Source organism: Pleuronectes platessa, chromosome 5, assembly GCF_947347685.1.
Source record: "Pleuronectes platessa chromosome 5, fPlePla1.1, whole genome shotgun sequence".
NCBI classification, from domain to species: Eukaryota; Metazoa; Chordata; class Actinopteri; order Pleuronectiformes; family Pleuronectidae; genus Pleuronectes; species Pleuronectes platessa.
This window is the reverse complement of record NC_070630.1, coordinates 5230640-5239131: the sequence shown is the minus strand read 5'-3', so window position 1 is coordinate 5239131 and position 8492 is coordinate 5230640. Positions and strand designations below refer to the sequence as shown.

At 45.0% G+C, this 8492-nt stretch overlaps 1 protein-coding gene across 1 annotated transcript in view; it reads left to right on the top strand.

The window, feature by feature from the left end:
* The first annotated feature begins 4527 nt into the window (after positions 1-4527).
* Positions 4528-8492, top strand: part of LOC128440115 (rho guanine nucleotide exchange factor TIAM1) — a 34340-nt gene continuing 30375 nt past the window's right edge. Inside the window, exon 1 of the mRNA XM_053422713.1 lies at positions 4528-4666. The gene's annotated coding sequence lies outside the window, so the exon portion shown is untranslated. The remainder of the gene's footprint in view (positions 4667-8492) is intronic.

The window sequence follows — 8492 nt, the reverse complement described above, 5'->3', positions numbered from 1 at the left end:
ACTGCTAAGGTTATGCACCATGGGTTCGAGTAAGGTTATGTCCAGACTGTGTTTACACCTCGAGTCCACAGTAGCTTGAGGGTTTCAGAGGCTTTAAGAAACTCTTGTGTCCCCATTTTAGTTTGAAAACTCTGCCTTGTTTTACTCTAGATGGGCAGAAATGGAGACTTTTGGAAACAGTGACGTTGGCTTCCATACTCGCCTCCTGATTGGATCTTATCAGTCACGACTCGCCGGGCAGAGGTAAGTGGGACACGGACAACAAACAACGAGCATCTCTATCACTTACCTTCAGGAACATTTCCACCTGGACCACAAACCAGGAAGGAAATCACGGGTCTTTCCTGGTTCGTAGCCTTTTCTGCAATGAAGCACCCGGTTGCAGAGCACACTGCTTCCTGTTTACATCAGTATGCACTCGATGGAGATTGTTTTCATTTTAATACGGAAACTTAATAGTGTGGATGTAGCCTTTGACTTATTTTAAAACCATCAGGTATATTTTATTTGCTTAAGGTGATTTTGATATGTAACGATGGTCAGTTACTCTGGGTCCACAGTTGAACCTCTAAATGAGGAGCTGCTTAATGATATAGATCAAAATGGCGAGTATAAGACTTCGCTAAATTTGATTTGAAAGTTATATAAGTATTTACAGTATCTAGGTTATTTTACTATTGATGTAAATTGATAGAATGTGTATTCAGTAGTTAGTGTTTCCACTGATTTACAACCTCTTCAAATTTGGATTTGGACAAAATGAGCCATCTCCATAAGCTCATAGAAATTGTAATGGGCATTTTACACTATTTCCCAAAGACTAGTGTATTAATACAATAAATAATAACCTTATAACCAACATCAAAATAATGATATAATAATACAATTATTTGAATTGTTGTTAAAGCAATGGAGACGTGTCATTTAACAGCATGTCTTGGTTTAAGTTTGCAGTTGACTCGACCCCCCCGGCAGCTTTTTTAAGGGGAGAACACTTTAATAATTAATATTTGAGAGCCACCTTCGCTGCCTGGATTGAGTCTTGACCAATCAATTCCAGCCTCTTCTCCGCATTCTGAGTGATTTCCTTCTCTGTACTGACGTCTTTGATGTCGAGTCTGGAGAGGCTCCTCACTGCAGGAGAGCACTGGGTCCTCCACTAATGATCTCTACCCGGGCTCAGGGTTACTGCTTTTATGTCTTGCATAATACTTGCTTCTTCTTTTTTGATATATCACTCGTACACGCTGTTCCTTTTGCAGCACAATGGATCATTTTTTTTTTTTTCGATGGGCACGAGGGGGCTGTGCTGTTGTGATTGTCGAGACCTTCAGGATAATAAAGAAGTGAACCCTTGTGGTGATGGATTCCGTTTTCACTGTTGTTGTGGATTCAGACGCTGCACACTCAAAGTGAGTGCTTGTACGTATGGACCAGTGGCTTTGTGGACAGTCGTGACAATAAGGTTTGAATCCACAAACAACAAAGTTATTGAATCTACATCTCGATGTTTACTTGTGGGTAATGCTCATCTCCTGTATGTTAATTGAGGATTTCACTGGTGTGAGACAAGAAAGTGTTCTGCACATTGACCTCACATCACCTCGGTCGGGGATAGACCTGCTTCTCTTTCTAGTAATAGTTTTATTGTTCTGTATTGTTCTACAGTCCTGGCCTCGACCTCCTGTATTGAAATTAGCTTTGTGTGTGTCTTTGCGTTGACTGCACCCCATTCGTATATAGTCGTTCACTTTAACCCATTACACAACAGAGGCTTCAACATTACAGTTGCATCATCTCGACTGAAGTATCGCCCTGTGGTCTATTCGGGATTGTTGTAATAAAGCAGTGTGTAGTCAATTATTAACTGACCTTTATTTAAAAAGGGGGGGGGGGGGGACGATGCGATTTAGCTTTCAAGACATGTAACAGGGGGGCTCCTTCAGAAAGTGGCCCGTCCACTCACTTCAGAGCAAATGATCAAGGAGTTATGTGACAAATCTCCATGTTCCCTAAAAATGGCAGGTTTAGAAATTTGTTTTGAAGAAATCAATCACACTGACGCTCAAACTGGGTTTTGGGGTGGGGGGGGTGGGGGGGGGGGGGGGGGGGGGGGTAATGAGTCACCTAGTGGCTCTTTTACAGTCTGCTGGAGGCGGGGGGGATGGGGATGCTGTGCCTTCACTCGGTCGGACCATTGTGTAGCAGAGGTACGAACACAGAATGGAAGCAGTTGTTTGTTCTGCCTGCAGGGGAGGTCTGTGTAAAGGGGAAGGGAGCGGGACAGATGCACGTCACGGCTCTAATTGTGGAACACAACTTATTTAGTTCACCGTAAACAAAGAACACTGTCCTTGCTGTGAACGGTGGTGACTGAATCAGCTGTTTTCTTTTACTGGCAGGGGCTTCAACACGTACAGAAATAAAGCAGGAGCTGAGGGGCGTCCTGGGGAAAGCAGAGTTCATTTTAACTTTTGTAAAAGTCTGAATTTACATATTCCATTAAAACAATGCTTCGTTTTAAGATCATTCTAAGTTGTTTTATTGATAAGTTCTCTTATATCTTAGAAGCCTTTTAAGAAATCTTTGTAATTACAAAATAATATCTAATCCAAACAATGATATTGATGTCGTTGCTGTTTTTGTGAAGCGTCACAGTCGGACAACTCACTGTAACTCCAGACTAATGGACTTCTGTCATCCCACCGCCTTCAGCTGTTTCTCTGTGTGTTCTCCTGAAGGTGATTGGCAGCGATAGCAGTTGGTTGTGACACCTGAACAGCATCAGCAGTCCAAAGTGTTGCCGCGGATCTGTTACCATAGTCTCACTTGCCCAATTGCCCCCGCGGTATTGAACGGCCCTGTCAATGTATTGGACGTCCGGCTCAATCAGATCCTGAATCAGGGGGGGGGGTAATAGCCCCGGTGGCGGTGATGAGAAAGTGGTGTTTGTTTAGCTGAACTCTGAGCAGAGCAATCTACATTTCTAAAATGCCTGTGGTGAGCGCAGACGTGGATTCAGCATTAGATAGACATTTTATTGCACTGCTGCCTGATCCAAGAATTCTTTGGAGGGGGGGGGGGGGGGGGGGGGGCGAGGAGATAAGCAGATCTCATGTCACGTAGCATAAGCAAACATAAAGTTCAACATTCATCAAACTTATTAAATTAATAAGAATATTACAGGATTATTATCAGAAGTTAAATATTTGGGTTTCAGTTACTTCTATAAAAACGTGCTCCTTCCAGGAAATACCCTGATATCAGGTCTTCAGACTGTAGCCTGTGTTTCCAAGTCTGCTCATGTCACTGGACCACGTGTCAACAAATCAAATCAAATAAATCAGTTCTCCTGACAGATTACCTGTGTGCAATCGAGCTCAGAGATTAGATAGGCGCTCGGGTTGTTGTGTCTGGTTCCTTCTGCAGACCGGACATTCCTGCCTTTTTACTACACAGCCCCAGTGGTTTCATTTAATATCAGGGTCACAACCTTGGCAGGACATGAAGTTGCATCGAGAGGAAGCCGGTCTGCCCACGGTGCTGAGTGCCTTTTTTATTTTGGTCCTAGTCATCACAGAGTCTAGACATTGGCAATTCCCCTTCAATTCAGCGGACTCCTCTGAGATAAACGCCGCTCTGCCTCTGCTCTGCCTCTGCTCTGCCTCTGCTCTGCCTCTGCTCTGCGTGGTCGTGCACACCCTTGATTAGCTCTGGGTTTGTTTCTTTTCTGCCGTGCATGCATGCAGAGCTGCAGCTGAACAGACGTCTTGGTGCCCATCGCTCCTCCGTCCTCCCCCTCCACCCCCCCCCCCCCCCCCCGGTCCCTGCTGCCGGTTCCATCGAGGGCAGGCGCCGCTGTCATTGCTGACGTGATAGCCACACGACATCACTGGTGCTATGACAACAACAAGCCCAGCCTCTCAGGTCCATTTTGGGCTGCGGCTGAATTCTCCTAAATATGCACTGCAACACATTGAGGCTCCGACCTCTCAGGCAAAGAGACAATCAGCTGGATTATTTTTCCCCTAGAAATGATGGATTGTTTTCTTTTAAGCCAGAAAGTAGAGACGTTGATTTCAAATTTGTTTCTGTCTCGGCATTAAATTATGTTGCGTTTACATTTAATCTTATACTGATCCAGATTAAACTTGGAATATCACTGTTAATCTCATTTAGTTCATCTTACTTTCCTTTTTTTCTGTTTAACAAATTTTTACAATAAGAAATTCTGCGACATGTTGTGCAAACATGATGCTTTTCTTCTGGGAGTGGAGGGGCAATTACGGAGGAGACGAGGGAGGGAACACACATTCCTGCTGGCACTAGGTTTGTAGTTGGGAGAGAGGGGGGGGGGGTGGAATTATAGGAGGGAGCAAGGAGGGAGCAAGGAGGGTGTGAAAGAGTCGGGAGCAGCAGCAGGAGGAGGGGAGATTGAGGAGGAGGGGAGATTTACAAACAGTCACACCCCCTCCCTCCTTCCTTCCCCTCCCTTCCTCCCTCAGTTCTTCAACTCATCCTTGCATACAGGAGTCAGTCTGCTGTGGACACAAGAAGTATCAATCATCCCCTCATGTGGAGCTTGAGATTTTGCCTTTAGTGATGCCTGGGATTTTCTTGTGGCTTTAAAAGGAAGGAGTGACACTTGCTCATAGTGCACAGAGAGGTAAGTTTATCCTATTTTGCCTCTTTGCACCGGTGTTGTGTTGTATGTTTGCAGATAGAGGAGACAAATGGCTTTCCAGCTCTTCGAATCCCGCTTTGCAGAAGAGGTGCTAAAACAGCTTTTAGTCTCACACACACACACACACACACACACACAGACACACACTGAGTCAATGTTTATGTGTGTTTCTGCAAGCCTAGTTTTCTCTGTAATTAAATGTGTCAGATGCAACCGAAGCTCCTGTAAATCAGGGTTTGGGCTTTTTGGAGTAAAGTCTCTTCCAAGATTCATCTTCTCACCATGTTGTTTTTCTCATTAGTTTCCATTCACATGCACCTATTTTAGAAATTGGTGTATTTATGTGTGTGTGCTGCTGGGGTCTTCACAGCCTGTGTTTAGGGTGGGGTTTGCCACCTCATGTGTGTACCTGTAGGACACAACTTCACCTCCAACTGCAGGCAGCCACGAGCCATTGTGTTGCTCCCCATTCAGCGTCAGACGCGGACAATGCAGCTTGTGTCTGTTGTCGTTGTAATGACAAAGCAGCGGCCGGTGCTGGCAGGTTCCAAGAAAGAGGAGAGATGATGAATTGCAAATTTGAGAGATGGTCAAAGTCAAGGAGAATTCCCAGGGTGCATCCTGGAGGGGCGCAGGGGGACTTTATGACGTGTGAGTTCATTTAAAATTCCAGCTTTGTGTTGGAAAGCCTGTTGTGTGACTCCTGCCGTGGGGAGAGGGGTGAGAAGTGGTCATCTGGTGTCATAGTTATGGAAATGTATTGACCGTTCGCGGCTTAGTGGGACAGGAGGTCAGGCCCCAGCTTTCAGGCTCCTCGGTCCTGACAATGCTCCTGTTATGACAGAAGCGACTTCTAATAAGACACAAACTCTGCAGCCTTTATAATAAGATTTATATTGAATCACATGCAATGGGACCCTTTTCCTCGATCTAAATTTAAACCAAACATTTTCTCTCCTTAGCGTGAAAAAGAACGAGCCCCTGATTGGTTTGCACGATCTTGTGTCATAAGCTTCATTTAATTGAACGCCGCAGTGTATAATGGGACAAAGGCCATATTGTAGATTTACCGGCCAGCCGATGTTTATCTGAGATTACGTGAGTCTTCCAGATACTTAGCTCAGTATGAAAGTCAGACTATATGTGCAGCCGGATTCAGCATGACGCCACATGCAGATCCACAATCAGGGTTTTCTAGCTGCTCGGTTAAATGAGACTAATTTAAACTCAGTGGAATCTGCTGCAGGCTCAATCACAGACAGACGTAGGAACAGGCTGCAAAGCCAACTTCTGAAGCAGTCCTATTATATAGAATAAGATCTTTGCTTTATAAATAACCTGCACTCACCCATGTGTTAAGTTGTTAAAGTTGTTTGTGTGTTGTATGTAAATTTGTTCCCATTTGAAATGCACAACCCCCCCCCCCCCAGTCTAAACATGTGGAGCTGCACGATCTTCAGCCGCCCGTGGTTTTCTTTGCTGACATTCACATTTTTTGAATGACTGTCACTGAATATTTGATCAGCTGTGTCATAATAGAAAGAATATTAAGTGATGTATGCAGACTTCAAGTTTGGTTTATACCTTTATATATCTTCCTTTGTTATGATTTCAGAAGTAGAAACACACAGAAGTGGATTTACTGCAGTTAATGATGTGGTGATCATGCACTGCTAGAACACAGGGACACAAACATTTGAAAGGAACCTGAGCATGGAACTGTAGTCAATTCAAAATAAGACAGTTGAATTTTAACAGTATCTACACCACTATATCTGACATAACGTTAATCTGTACTAACTTTCTCTAAATTAGCTATGATATTCCTGCATTTTATAAATAGAAAAGATGTTTTGCCAAAGATGGGTATAGTAGTTAGTGATAATACATAAGCGTGGATACTAGTACTGCTAATTATAAAGGAATCATTAGTATTACCTCTGCACCACAGCAGTGCCTGTTAAATGTGTGTCTCCCTGCTTTGCACGATAACTCAGTTTATCACCAAGTTTTAAAAACCCAGTTAAAAGCAGAAATATGTCTTCTCTGTGACATGTTTATCACGTGGCAACGAAAGAGGCCCAGCACTGGAAGCTGTCATCACGACCACTTGAAGGAGTGGATGTATTTTCTACCCAGATCGGTGCAGTGATGTGTGTCAGTATCCAGCTCGGCTCTGCCTCAGTGCACCGTGTAGCAGCAGCAGCAGCAGCGAGCCGGGAGCTCCAGGGGTGTTACGGTTGAGGTGGTGCTCAGGGAGGATTCTCGGTGGGCTCAGTCCAGAGATATGATTTAGATTTCCTCAGCACACGTTACCTGTAAATGATGCAACGTGGTTTAGAGACACTCTCTCAGTGATTGAACTTCATTTGGAAACTTCAAGGATGACGGAACACAGGTGTCACGTAATTTCATCATCTCCGAGTCCTAGACATATTCTCCTTTTTTAAAAATAGGCATTTGCAACACAACCTTCCATGTGTGTTCCTCCTCCTCCTCCATTAAATATGGAATCAAACTGACAGGATTGGACCTTGACGTTGACCCAGATGGGTTTTCGAGTGGATTTTGGATCGTGTGTCTGTACTTGTGGTGCCACATAAAAGGAAAAACACTCAAACCGAAGCCACTCCACTCGCTGACCTGGAAGCAAACGATTGCCTCTGTGCAGGAAGATCCTGAGCGAAGCAGATTTCCAATGCAGGATCCCGTCTCCTCCATGTCCTCTGCATTGTGTCTATTCTGCTGCCAGCAAAGGAACGGACCAGTCAGCTGTCACACGGGGATGGGAAGGTGAATGGCTCAGCCGGGTGCACGGGCTTCTGCTCAGAAGGCATCAACGACCATTCAGCGCTTTCTTTGTGGCATTGCCGGCTTTGCTGAATGAGAGCAGGACGTTTGATTAAATTTGAATTTCTTCAAATGCAAAAAGATCACAAAGCCAGCTGGGCTCAGAGGGAGGCTGGGCCCTCACACAGGATTTAGAAAAATATAATGGAGCACAGACGTTTTAAATCTCTAAAAGCTGTTTTCGGACTTGAGCTCTGGAGGATGTCTGGTTCCGGACTTTCTCTGGAGTTTGACCTTCACACGTGAACAACACAGAGATCCCTGAACACTGTGTAGGCCGGTATTCCCAAAAGCTCTCCGGGCACCTTTAACCATGTCTTCTAAGTGTTGTACGCAGATATTATTTTTTGTTTTAATTGTTGGCGTCTGTTGCGTGACAGAAACACCAACTTGCTCACGGCAGAGGATCTTTTGCTGGGTTCTCACATCGTCTTCTTAGGACATTCTTTTCCTAGGCGGGGGGGGGAGGGGGGCAGCCACTTGGACACTTGTGTTCTCCCATCAAGCCCTGGGGTTCAGTGCTGGTCTGAAACCAGCTCTACTGACACAAAATCTCTTTGGTGTATTTGACACTTTAGGACAATATTGTGAATTTCCCCGTTTCCACCAATATCTGATTTCATCTTCCAGCTGTTTTACCATGTTCACCGTCTGGGCCAGTGCTTGGTGGATTATATTCAAGGTTGCCATTGCAACTTAAAACTTGCATAACACTAGATGGTGTTTTGGTAGCCAGGGCGTCCGAGCTCTGATACCATTGATCACAGATCTATAATCATAAAAGCGTCAGGCGCAGTTGCCCCTCGTGTGTGTGTGTGGGGGGGGGGATAGCGCTGGGGGGGATTCGAGTGGAGTGCGTGGAGGAGTGGATTGTGAGTCTGGAATGTGAAATATCTGAAGGCAGATGAGTGTTGATGCTCCGTGTAGCCAGGGGAGACCTTTTCACTGGCAGTGACAG